Consider the following 14409-nt stretch of genomic DNA (forward strand, 5'->3'; position numbering starts at 1 on the left):
TGGAGGCCTAGATGAGTTTCAGTGCACTTTAGAAGGATGAAGAAGCAAGAAGTAGGACAAGTATAAAGCATTAACTTTGTTGCATTAAGTCTAAAGAAAGACTTAAAGAGCTCATTAGATGCAAGATGGGATTGAGCTGCCACTGTTATTTTGTGAGAAAAAGACAAATTGGAAATAGAATGGTAGCTCAACTACTCAGCACTCCAGGTCAGGGTTTTTTTAACAGGTGTGATACAGCAGATATTACTCCTATAAGTGCAAAAGCAGATCACAAGGACTCATTGACAAGGGCTTGTATCACATGACAGAAAGACCAGAGGAACCGAATTTGACAGGGACATACAGTAGGATCAGGATTCAAAACAGAGATATCAGGTCCTACTTCTGGTACAAACTCACTAAGTAGCATCAACAAATGAGTGAAATGCAAACCTGCAGGAGTGCCTACCTGTGCCATGAATGCAGAATGATGATGTCAGCAAACGTTATGATTGGAAAAGCAGACTTCTTAACTGGGTGAAGCATTTTACTGATGACTGAATAAAGGACTGGAGGATTACTGTAGGTGACGATTCTTCTGATGTTTCCCGTAAGGCCTAAAAATTAAAGACATTTGAGTAGGGAGCTGCTCATTTATCAATTATGATGAAGTTGCTGAGGTGGATTTTCACACCATAAAAACACAGCACAAAGGTGTCTGAAAACAAAAATGGACCCTTTTTATTGTCTACAGAGACCACCAAAGCTTGAACGACTTCATCATAATAAGGCTACCTCTTATTTTATCAGAATACACCAGCAGAGGGAGCCCTTTCACCATGTATTACTACCAGGAATGCAGTAAAAACTTTCTTGCCCTGGCTATAATCTCCCGCTCATCAAAAAGTAACCCTTTTGTATACAGAACCCTCTTTTGTCAGGGAAGCCTGGATTTGGGAAGTAGCGGAGACTGCTGTCAGGCCCGTGCTCATTAGGAGTGATGGATGTCCCTGTTCTTCCTGTGTTTTTCTCTGTCGTACTTGAGGAACAATGGTACAGCATCTCATTTACGTCTGTGTTCCAGGGCTGGGGAAGGGTGGGTGGCTTAAGTTTGCTCTGTTCGCACTTGTCCTTCATCCCACAGGCTGGAGAATGCAGCTGACATACTGCAGGATTGATTCCTATACTGTACATCTGCCTGCCATATTTACAAGTCTATTCCAAGTATATTGTGACTTATTCAGCACATGCAAGGCAGACAGAGCTGGGGTATTTTTAATGAACCTTGCACAGTGTGAGAGATTTCACTCATTTATCCATGTTCGACGGCATGTGTTGATCATCTTACCCTTTACCTTGGAGCCTTTATTTAGAGTGGCATAACATGTTTCCCAAGTGTTCCCTGCATCTGAGGCTTTTTCCTGCGCTGCAATAACCCATTACAGATTACCGATTTTGAAAGATCTGATCTTCAGATCTGAAGACCTGGTTTACCAGTGCTGTTCGGACAGGTGGAGAGCATGCTGTGAGCCCATTGTGATGGGTTGTAGAGGATTTGCAGGCCAATCCTCCTAAAGAGCCTACAATCTTGCGGGTGTAACAGGGCTGGGCAAGAGGAAGGCCATCCAAAACAACTAGAGAGGCTGCAGAAACAGCCTCAAGATGGCTGTGGATCAAGAGGAGTGATCTGTGGGTAACAGTGTCTTCTGGGTACAAGCTGGGGCTTGATCAACCTTGGCCGAGTCACCTGAGCGAGGGCGTCTGATGTTGAAACACCTGAAACACCCAGTGACCCCAGGCAGGTAACATCACTGGTGATGTGTCCAGCTGTATCAGAGGATGTATTTTTCAAACTGAATGATAATCCTTATAGACTGGCACAAAGGGAAACAAAACAGTGTCTGGACTGAACTTCTCTTAGAGTCAAGGAAGCTAACTGACTGATGTGTCAATTCTGAAATATTAGTGGTCATGTTTTAATATTTCCAATCATGACGTTTTTATCATCTATTTCAGAAAAGCTAATTCTCAATAAATGTGTTGATCTTAAGCCAAAAAATACATTAATCAAATACATGAAAGGATTCTTCAAAGAGATTAATACTATTTTGTGCCAGTGTGGTTTTTAACTCTTGAACTTGCAAGATAATTTCTTAAGGACTTTTAAAACGCCCAAGGCAAAATTAAATCATGAAATACTGTTATTGTGTAGGAACTTGTAAAAATAAAGCTCACTACAGGCGAACCGTCAGTGAGTTTGTGTCAATCATATCCAGAAGCTATAACACACAAAGGAACGCTCAGAGTAACAGTCATTACTGCAGTGGGGTGTGTCGTTTTGCAAATTACCAACGTTTACTGCAAACAACAAGAAAGCTTGTCTTACGTTAAGATTTATGCTTAGTCCATTTCCAATATAAGATGCAAAATAAACATTAAATCACACCTTGTTTGTGTTGTGTGTTCCTGTTTAAGGAGCAGAGGAAAAAAGTAATTCATCTGCTGTGCAAAATCACAAAATGCAATTATTTCTCAGAAAAAGTATTTCCTTTACTATTGATGGGAGAATTATAAATCTATTTTTTTTATTCTTAGAACATAAACCTACATAATCACTGAGTAAACACTACAACAGCAGAGTACTACTGTGTGATGTGAACAATTCACCAGTTTTTAAAAGCAGGCACTTTATTTTCTTTCTTTCTTTCAGAGAGAGCTGCTATCTGAAATATTTTGATGTTCCACTTGGCAAGTGTTCCTGTAATTCCAGTTTACTTTCACCAGCTTTTAGTTGTGATCTGATAGCAGGTACTACAACCTCCTGCCAAATCAAGTAAACTTAAAAAGGTCATGTATCTGTTTCCTTCATTTTTTTATATCATCATAGTTTTCTAACAGAAATAAGCAATTGTTTTATTGATTCGATGAAGCACAGTGTCTCAGGAAATCCCTTCTACAGAGGATTCATAGTTGATATTAAAGCATACCCCCATAATACCCCCATCTAAGAAACAAAATATAAACCTACAGTATGTAATTCTTCCAAAAATACATGTAAGAATCCAAAAATAACAATAAAAGCTCATTTATAAATGGAGTAGTTACAGTAATAGTAAGAAAAGCAGTTTGGTAATAAGATTTTATTTCAAATCCAGACCACTTACTAAATTATTTATGACACTTCTATCACCATTGTTTCAGAAAGGCTTTTGTGACTCCTCATAAATCAATTGATTACTTAAAAATTCAACAATTAAAATTCAAAATGAAAATATAATAACAGGCAGAATTGACTATAGATTATTTAGAAAATAATGTTATTCCTGCACTTGAAGTAATACATAAGAAACTGCAATGTTTTTTTAAACAGGCTAATAGGAACATCATTAATTTAATCATCTTTGTAAATGTATCTTTGTTATTTTTTCCCCACAAGTTCTATTATACTCAAAATACTTTGTTACTAAGTTGCATGATAGTTTTTTCAAATTTCTGTAAAGAGATCATCACTGAAACAAGATGTTTTTCCAGATGTGGAAATAAATCATATTATATTTGACCTGCATGTATAGATGTTTTGTTGCTACATATGCAACTTTTCAATAGTTGCATTCAGCAATCTTTATATACTGTACATGTAACATTCCAAATAAAAGTAGAAAGGGTTATGATATATCATGCAACATACTGTACATGATAACCCATTTGCTGTAATATTTCTGTGATAGTACAGTATGAGCTCATATTAAACTGTAGCCATATTCAATTTGGCTTGATAGCTCCTAAACAAGACAACTGTACAGGTGCGATATTGATATTGTCCCTTGAATTAAAATGCTAAAGCTATACGTTCATACAAACTGGGGCTCTGAATAAATATTTTATTGCAGTTGCCAGAACAGAACACAGACAATGATGTGCACAACCTTGGCCTAAGTATATTTTTAAATGACACTTACCAAACCAAACAGAGGCACAGGAGAGAGTCCATTTGCAGATCAGGGTCAAATGAAACAAAAGGGGAAGAATAGAAAAGAAAGGGAAAAATATGGCGTTAAAATGAGTTCTGGAGTTTTTAAGTGTTGATCCCTAAAATGTGGGGCTGCTAATGTTTCTTTTGTAATGGCCTTTGTGATGAGAAGGTCTCGAGTCTAATTGAGTTCTTTTGCAGACACAGGCAGGCTATTAGGGTGATGGCATTCACCTTTTATGAGGTGGACTGGACAATGGTTCACAGTCTGCTGTGAGTAAGGTTACTGCATTGCTGACAATTACATTGGTATATGCTGCATTTTTCCCCTGTGAAATATTCCCTTTTTAGGTAATGGAGATTAGGTAGAGAGACCCAGCATTTTGTGTGCTTATGACAGAAAATGTATTTTTACCATGGCCTGCATCTGACAACATGAAAATACATCATGGCTCTTGTTTCTTTAGAGAGCTACAGTACCCCCCTCCAGTGGCAACACTTTCTTTCACAGATGCAGGCTCCTGCTGCGTTTCTGCCTTTTGCTTCTGACCATGCACTCTGAGATGTGAGTGTATTAAATTACACCATCACCTCAAACTCAACCCAGAATTTAATCAATTAATTACATAGACATACTCAGTTTTGTCTCTGCTATTTGTTCTAGTATTGAAAAGTAAGTTATTGAACTGAGCATGCTTAAAACATACTGGCTGAACATGCATGACAGATATTTCTACATAGAGTATAATACATTCAACAAAATGTCATGGACAAGTTCGAGGCCATGACTGGAGGAAGATACCTGTGCAATACTTCACCCTTAGTCTGGTGCAGGGACTGACGAGACAGCTCATTGATTCTCTGGTGCTTTAACTCATCTAACAAAGGAATTCAGCAAATATCTCAGCTTTCTGACGTATTTCAGAGCCAGCGAAGGACATAAACCTTCATACTGTTCCTCTCAGGAAGTAACACCGTACACACATGCACTAGACATTAAGAATCAATAACCTGGATGCAGAACACCTACTGACACTTGTACCAAAAGTAATGTTTAATGGTTGCACTAAAAGCTGATGTTTTTAAAATACCTGGTTTGAAACTGGAGCAATCAACCCATATTTTTTTGGGGTGAAAGCTTCTCTCTGGTTTAGATGGAAACAAAATTAAAGAAAACTATGTTTGAAAGTGGAGAACAACAAAAGAATCCCAGACTGCAAAGATACTTTCAATGGCAACACCTAGGGCTTCCTGAACCGGATCACATATTCTTAAAATTGTGGCTCTTTTGAAGCTGCACGTTTTAATGTTTTATGTGGTTGTCAGAGTCCATTTGTTTTAACAGACAGTCAGTTACTCCACCTCACTAGAAATGAATGCAAGCAGTTTCTACTAAGATAAATGCAAATAAAAATGTGTGTGACATATTGTGCTCTATTTCAAACCTGCTAAACTGACTGATGCAAGATGTCCATTCCTGTTTTGTGTGCCCAAATGCATAAATGTAACAATTTCTCAGGAAAGCAATGCCCTTTAATCTAAGGGCTTGCTGGTTCAGTTCCAGGCTGTGGTACCTGTCAACTGTATTGTAAAAACATCCCCTGAGAAAAACACAATTGCAAGACCTGAGCACCGCCAGTTTTGGGCTGGGTGGAGTCAGCTGTTAGCTGGCCTATCGTGCACCAGCTGGAAAAATGCCTGGGGAGATGACTGTTGCTCTCTACCCAACAGAACTTCTGTGCTGATTGTGTTGTGGCATCACACTGTAAAAAGAAGTGCCCTTGGCAATGAGCATGATCAGACGTACAGAGAGAACATGTATGTTCTGTATTGCCTAAGGCCATTACAAGGTTCCACTGGTAGACTTGAATGAGTAACAAGCCGATATTCCAAATGGGTTGTTTAAAAAGGGGAAAGACATATGGTAGAATATATAAGATACTGAATGCTCCAGTAATTACAAACCCATACAGTAAAGCTGAGTAAAATGATGAACGGACCCAGAACAAGTCTATACTGTATATAAAGTGAATTTTATCTTCTATTTAACACAATGTTTACATAATGCTATTACTGGTGATCACCAAAAGTGCAGCATAACTTGAAAAATCATAGCAATAACCAATGCTAATCAATAAAATATAAATTAATAATTTTATTAATAATAAAAAGTTGACCAGACAGATATACGCATGCTATCTCTAGCCACATACTGTCCATGTTGTTTCCCTTTGCCAAACAAATGATGAACAAAATGAACTGCGCAACACATATACTGTAGTATTAAAAAAAGTCATCTTTTAATGTGGGCAGCATGGTGACGTGGTGTTTAGGGTTTCTGCCTCACAGTGCTGGGGCCGTGGGCTGATTTTCGGGCCTGGGGTGCTATCTGGGTGGAGTTTACATGTTCTCCCTGTGTTACCATAGTTTTCCTGCAGGTGCTCAGGTTTCTGGGGAAATTGGCTCCGGTGTGTGTGTGTGTGTGCCTGTCATGCAGTGGACTGGCGTCCTGTCCAGGGTGTACCCTGCCTTGCACCCCCTGCTTGCCAGGACAGGCTCCGACTCCCCTGTGACTCCGAACTGAATAAAGCAGTTAGGAAAAGCATGAATGGATGTTTGAATGCAGACAGGCGTCTGTTAGCATGGATGAACATGGCAGTAAGTAACGTGGAGCTGTGGTAGGTCAGACGGCAAGGGCGTCTAGCTCCTGACTGGAAGGTCCCAGGTTCAATCCCAGGGAGGGGCAAACGATGTAGCTTGCTCTAATTCCTTCCAGACAGCACCCAGGTGCACTCAGCCTGCTTTCCGAATGAGTACCGGGGGTTAATCCTTCTGGGGGTAATAGGCTGTCCGGAGCGTGATGCTGACCACATCACCTCCACCTCCAGTGTTGGATGGTTGAGAAAAATGGTGGCCCTTGCCCCCCATTCCCCCTGGGCCTTCATGGCCTGAAAAGGGGACCTAACCTACCTAGTAAGTAATGGACCTGGTCATTATCTGCAACACATTTTATCCCCCCTAAACCCACCAGCCTTTAAGGTTATCTGATAAATAATGTGATGGTTGACTGGATGTTGAGACTATGTGTGGCAGGAGAGCCAGTTGCCATGGCTACCAGGAGGGGGGTACTGGGGGTGGCTGTTTGCCTTTCCTTAGCTCTTGGGGCGATTAGTTTGAGGACGAGGAGCTGGATCCTCTTACAACGGACGTGACTAATAGTGGCGCTCAACAGCAAATCATCTGCACTGGGTTAAGACCTCTTAAAGCAGTTTAATCCAATTTGACGATGATAAGTATTAGGAGGCCTTATCCAGTAGCCGCATAACATGGAATCAATGGGTGTCCACACAGATCCCCTTTCCAATCTAATCAGCAGACGAAAGTGAAGCACCTTCACTACTTTTAGTTTGTTTTCTGGACAGAATGTGTGTTGCGTTTCCCTTTGAAAAACAGCCAGGCAAACAGGCCCCGTTTTCTGTGCTTTTCCTAGTCTTTTGCGATAGCAGAGCACTGCAATTAATATTATTAATAAGAAGAATCCTTATTTTATGCCATGCTTTTCCCAAGACACCATTTTAACATAGTGTACAAGAAGCAATAAAACATAAGAGGCATATAAGTAGTATATTATTATTAATAATCTTCATATAGAGAAGATCTTTATTTTTGTACTTTAGCTTTTAGTTCACAAAGTCATATGTTAGACTGGGTTAGTCATTGCTGACTAATGTGCAATATCTGATATAGGCTGAGAGATCACATCATAGTCTTGGAGCAACAGAACAGAAAGCACAGTCTCCCAAGGTCTGGAGCCCCGGTTTGGCTACATACGATAGAGAGCCCCAACACAGGCTCCAGGAATCAGGGAACAGGTATTACAGCGACACAGCGTGTTCCCACTTTCCAATTTCTAACCATCATGCCTTCATCTGTCAGAAGCACATTTTTGGAAAGTTTATTCAAAGATTTCTTCTGAAATATCTGAAAAAGAAGCTCTGCTTCAATTAATCTCAAGTGCATTTCTTGCAAAGTGTTGCCTTAGTGTAGTGCTATTAGTAAGTGCTTTATTCTATTCATTCCATGTCTGCTACCAAGGTAACAATAGAACAATATCATGTAAAAATCATATCAAGGACAGTAAAGGAAAAATGCTCTGATTAAGCAGAAACTGAGATAACTTAAACATTAAAACCACATTAAAACCACAGGGCTTTAAATCTTTGGTGAAGTGGCAATTTAAGCCTCTACAGTAATGGTTACAATTGTTTTGAAAATAGACTGCTATTTTGACACGTTTTAGATCTGAAAAGTCAAAAGGCTGGGACCAGTCACCGGCTGGGGCTTGCTGCTGTGGTGTTTCCATCCAGGTCTTCGGTTACAGAGGCAAGCAGCGACGGGAGGCCAGGAGTGGCCACACACTGGATAAAACAGAAGGGCAAGGCTACTTGAACTGAACGTGCCGTGAACCTGGCCATAACTCTGCGTTCTGGTGCCGTGTGCTGCTCAGGCCCTGGTCGTCCCTCTGCAGCACTTCGGCTCTTTGATGCTGCTGCAATGTGGTGGGTCTCGTAAAAACGGCAGACACCCTGGGGGTCAATGCAGGGTCAGGGTCTGGGAGAGTAAGGTGGGGTGGGAACTGGGCTACTCCACAGAAAGTCAGAGAACTAAACTGGCATTGAACCCCAATGAGATTACAATGAGACAGGTTTTATGAGGTGATAGGCAGAGCCCCGGATTCATCTATGCCTTCTCACCAAAGCAAAGCCTGCAGCTTGAATGTAAGATGTAAAACGGCTTTCATTCCCAGTGTTCTCTCATCTCCCTGAGGTGTGTTCTGGGTTCATTTGAAGAGACACCTCGAGTCTCTCACTCAGGCCATGAGCTTAGCCCATTACTTAGCACTAAGCAGGTGAACAGAAACAGTGAAATGAGACTAAATATCTGTCTAATAACACCCCTGCACTGCCAGTGGGTAGGACTTCTAGAGGTGTTGAGCACATCAGCCAATTTCCACATGTATTTCTTCAGAGGTGCATATTCTGGAGAATAGGAAGAAAAGTTTCAAGTATGAAATAAATTAGGGTGAAGAACAATAAGAAAGAACAATAAGAAATATCTATTACATACTGTACTGTACCTCAGTTTCTGTTCTGTACAATTATTTGTGGCCTACAGACATTTGACATGTGCTGCACTTTGTTTCTGTTCGTTTTACAAGTTTACTTAATGTAGCTTATGATTTTCCTAATTATCGGTGCTAATTACTAATTATCTTCATCCAAACTGACAAAAGTGCTTCAGCGTTTAAACATGATGTCACACAGCACAATTAGGACTGTCATTTAATTACAGTATAGTCTTTTGAGGCCTACCATGATGGTCTCTATGAGGTGAAAGTGGACTCTTTTTAATCAGTCACAGTGAGGATTACAAAACAAGGACCAACAGCCTTTCTAATTGCTTGGGAAGACTTTTCCTGCTCCGAAACATTTTTTGTGACACATAGTCTGTACCTGAAGGATACAGCAGTAAATTCATGACGTAGTCTGTAGTGAACTGAAGGATAGTGATGTCACCACATTAGGCTCATTAAACCTGAACAGCCCTGTTGTGCTTACTGGTGATAAAAATGCACACTCTATGTTCATTTGATTTTCTAAATGATTGCCTTCGGGTGCGATCTGGTCTGGATGAAAGCTGAAACAAAGGTATTTCAAACGTGCTGGTTTTGTGCCCTGCCATTAGTCAACACTGCTGTAGAGTGCAATGCCCAAGGGCTTTCCTGAGGGGATGAGGGGAGGAGAGTTGTGAGACGGTTTCTGTCTGCCTCTTCTATTATTAATGGGGATGTTGTGCCACATCAGCCTGCTCCTGCCCACATTTACAATGTAAACCTTGTGTCTGAGATTACAGTCTCTGTGGTACAACATCAGAGGAGGCGGAACCCAGCTATTCACTCCGGACACGACACAATCAAACTCCAGGTAGTCTCACCAGAAACTCCAGCCCTTGACATTCCAGGCTGACAGGCGCAGACATGGGCTCAGCTAAGTACAGCAACCTTACATCTTCACAAGCATTCTTATACAGTATAAGGCCACACTGCCCTGAAGCTGGGTTTGGCCATTTTCTGCTCTTTTAAATACAATATGGGCACTTTCAGTGAGTCATAAGGCAGAGTTTAGACAAAAACCTGACAAACTGCCTTCTGTCAGTTTTTTCGATGATTCTTCCTTTTTTCCCGTTCATGATAATAAAGATCATACTTATGCATTTTAGAACACAAGTTGTGACAGAGGGCTACTTTGAATATTAAAGGAGTTATGTACAACTGACAAGCACTGAGGTATTCCACCTGCAGGCTGTCATTCACAGAAAAAGGTGTTCCGTAAAAATATGTCTTGTCAGTTTCATACAGTAGCTGACCTAAAACAACACTATCGACTAGCAAATCAAGTACAGACCTTCAGCTCTGAGTACTACCCAACGGCCATAAATGTTGTATTCTAGACATTATATCTACAGATTGTTTGGGGTAGTAGAGGACAAAAGCTGTAGTCACAGGCACTAAAAAGCAGCTGTGACAAAAGCGCTCTTTTCGACAGTTCCAGTTCAAAGCCTTGTTGCAATTTCAAAGTTAAAACAATGGCTGCATGCCAGTCAATTTGCTGGCTATTTAAAATCTTTATTTTCTGTGGGAATGTTTCTGTCTCTCATCTGCACAAGTGTTTCTCTCCATTCCACCTTCTCATCATTTAAACCACAAGCTGTTGAGGCAAGTTTGCCTTTTAGGCTGAATTGAAAACACAAATAACCACATCAGGTAAAACGGAGGTGCCCGCTCTATTGTGAAATCCTCCAAAAACTCATGCCATTTAAGAAATTATATTCATAAAAAAGAGATTGTTACTTACTGCAAAACATTAACACGGAATACAAAAAAGTATTATTTTGTGCAATTAGTATGATCGAATGCTTACTATACACACAAGTGAGTCTTATATTTATATGCTGGAGGGAACAAACAATCAAATCAAAAGTCTTTTTGAGAAAGTAGAGTATTAAACAGGAAACGAACAATGACATGATATTACCACAGGATGTTCTCGAGATTGCTGTACAGAAAGGATTGCACAGTCAGAGAAAATAAAGACTACAGTACACGAATAGATTCAAATGTGATAACGCAAAATTACAAAGGCCATTAAGGCTCTAGACTGGGGGAGGTATGCCACAGCTTAAAGCGGCCAGTTATTCAGCTGCAGTTGTCGACAGAAATACTCAGACAGCAAGAATCCGTGATGAGAAAATTGTGCAGTTCTGCATTGAATGCAAGTTTTTAATAGAATCATTTATTAGCTGCCTCTGGATCTCTCTCTGCATGAGGCTACCAAGAGCCAGTGCTTTCATTCCATTCTTCTCCTTCAGAGCAAAAGAGATCCTGCAGGGTTACTAATGAATGAACCAAACCCATACATAAGAATCCCTATCATGGACTGGGAGCAGTGCTACTGCAGATGGATCAGAGCACAGCAGAGCACGGTAGGGGACAAAGCACCATATAATGACTGATGTCTGTAGTCAGCACTACACTTATAAAGACACTGTGTGCTGATTCTACAGATGGCCGTGCTGCTGCATGAGATACAGGCTCAAAATTTGCTTCTCCCTGCAGTCACCATCACACCTCACTAAAAGCAATCATTTCTGCCAAAGCAGTTTCTTTACTAGCAAAATTACAGCTATTGGAAAATAACACAGCAGAACGCATGCCTGCAAAGCATTCCAATAGCCATTCACTATAAAGCACATCTAGATAAAATGTTTTTTTGACTCCTCATTTGGCCTACTTTGGATTAGTGCTCAGCGTTTATTATTTGAATTTCCAAAAGCTGTGTGCTCACTTCAGCAGTGAAAGAAGCAGGCGTCATTAAAACAAAGAGACTGCTCCTTAAACTTTATTAAAGCACAAGGCAGGGGGATGCTGGAGGGCAAATTGTTTGCCAGTGTTGACAGCCCAGAGATCTGGCTGGTCCAGTCTTGCTCAGCATACTCTTCACTCAGTGACTGTTATTCCAGTTCCATTACTGCGTAGGAGTGCCAGACCTGACATCTTACAGAACAATGGCAGGTTGGAGCTATCTTTTTTCCAGTGTGTTCACAGCAACAAGGCTAAAAACCATTGTAATAATATGAAATCTTCTGTGGCTCACATGAAAAAGAAATAAAAAACATATATAACATTATTAAGAATGTACATTCCAGCTGGCTGCTCATTGCACTTTAGTCAAATTGTTTTGCTCTGTAAATTTCTAATCTTTCAGCAGCAAGAATTTGAGCAACTTTTAAGAAATTAAGAAACAAAGGACTGGAAAGTAGGAAGGAAATACCATTCTGAGGATTTGTGTTTTCCACTTGGAACATTCCAAAAACAAAGAAACATGAGACAAACTGACATAAATCCATAACACAAATAAATTAGAATAAAATTAATCCACCACTTAGATGTTGTAATGTAAGATTAGACTATTTAAAAAACATTGAAATATGGTTCCTGTTACCCAGATGTATGTAAATGGCATTGCCAGTTTGAAAAATCATGCCCAGGGCTTCATTTAGTTTGTGGTTTCATATGCAAAATTATTTCGTTGCAAGACCAAATCAGCTATGTCTAACTGGAACAGTAAACAGGATTGCTAGGGCTGACATGCATCACGGGGAAGTGACCATCACTAAAATTGGTCTTAATCGATCTAGCAAAGTATATTTTATCTACCGTCCTCACCTTTAACTAAAGAGAAAAAACAAACAAACACAAAGATTGTTCAATGTACAGAATTGTCATGTCTGAAACTAACTGTAAGGCTCTCAGTGTTCCAGTAGGCGGTGCTGTTGCCCAAGGTAAACGGACTGACAGCCACATCACAGTACAGTGCTGTACAAGACTGCAGCCACAGGCTCATTCTTTTGTATTGCAATGGAGAAATTCAGCAGCAACACTACAGTATAAGAATTTGGTAACAAGTGTATTTTAGTCCTCAGAGCTGCTTTCATACCCCAGTGGAAATGACCAGACAGATAAGAAACATTTTTACAGTATATACTTTGTGAACTTTTTGCCTGGTTTGTCAAGAGCCATTAAGTCTATGGTTACAACGTCATCCTTTACCACGGTATATAGGTTTTGGAGAGACATTTTCTAAAGCCTAAACCACACAAATGCTGATGCACAGAGAGGAACATTCGTGAGCTACAACACTTCACTAAGCTCCAGCTGCTTGCTTTTATCTCATCTATATAAAGCATGTTTCAAGTCAATTTTATCTGACATTTAGCAATAAATCAAATGTTGGGCGTCCCACAAATCCATTAAAAGTATAGGTATGGATGGGTTTACACCTATTGTCCCTCTAAATAATTTCATCATGAAATCTGTGATCTCTGTAATTCATATTTTTGGAGGTTGTGATCCGCTTGTTTCCCAATATACAGTATCCAGCTAATTCAAGTCATACCCTGAAGTTCATTCTGTGCGATTCCCTCCAGGTGAATTTCAAAATGCTTTGAAGCAAAACTTAAAAAAACGTTTACAAGCCACCTCTTGGGTTTTTTTTAACCAAGCGAGAATGCTGGATTTGTTGCAAAAACACAGAAAATATACTAATCTTTTTAAACACACCATTACGACCCATTAGAGAACAAACGCCAATTATGACAAGCAGACGTTACCTGCCAACAGCAGGTGAGTTCGTCACCGTTTTATTTTGATGCTTTCATCATAACTGACCAACAATGATACATATAAAAACAAAAATGTAAAATGTAGATTAAAACCTTGTCTGCATTATTCACTACTAGACAGAATTAGAATTAAGAAGCATAATAATATTTGGAAATTAACACAATCTTCCCTCTATATCTAAACAACTTTGCCCTGCAAATGTGTGCGCTTTTTCTGTAATTCACATAAAATAAAAACTGGTAAAGGTCATGATTTGTGGGCAGCAACAGAAACATGAAAGCCCAGGACCCTGTTCTGTACAAAGCATAACAAAATAATGTCTGACCCTAATCGAGTGGCTTCTGAAACCAGGAAATACTGGTTATGGTATATTCAATAAGAATCAAAATGTTGTTGAACCTCTTACCTTCACTTTATATTAATTTTAAAAGCAGTCTCCTGTATTTATGTCATCAGTCACTATTTTTATGCAACAGATGTTTCCCTCTGTCAGCAGGCCCACTAACAATGGAAGATGGAGGACTCTTTTTTAAACAGATGCACACGCAAAGTCTAATTTCCTTTCCCTATGTTTTTTATAGGTGAATAATTTCAGAGATGATCCTAGAGATTTTTTTTTTAATCATCTAACTCCACACCTATTTTAAGATATAAACTTTTTATCCATTTTAAGCATTTTATCATATGAGACCATGGGGCCTGATAATGTCTGAAAACA

At 39.7% G+C, this 14409-nt stretch overlaps 1 long non-coding RNA gene across 1 annotated transcript in view; it reads right to left on the reverse strand.

Moving 5' to 3' along the window:
- Positions 1 to 14409, reverse strand: part of LOC107079752 (uncharacterized) — a 196206-nt gene that overhangs the window by 304 nt on the left and 181493 nt on the right. Inside the window, exon 4 of the long non-coding RNA XR_001480666.2 lies at positions 449 to 577. This is a non-coding gene — a long non-coding RNA (uncharacterized lncRNA). The remainder of the gene's footprint in view (positions 1 to 448; positions 578 to 14409) is intronic.

This window comes from Lepisosteus oculatus, chromosome 22 (assembly GCF_040954835.1).
Source record: "Lepisosteus oculatus isolate fLepOcu1 chromosome 22, fLepOcu1.hap2, whole genome shotgun sequence".
Classification (NCBI taxonomy): domain Eukaryota; kingdom Metazoa; phylum Chordata; class Actinopteri; order Semionotiformes; family Lepisosteidae; genus Lepisosteus; species Lepisosteus oculatus.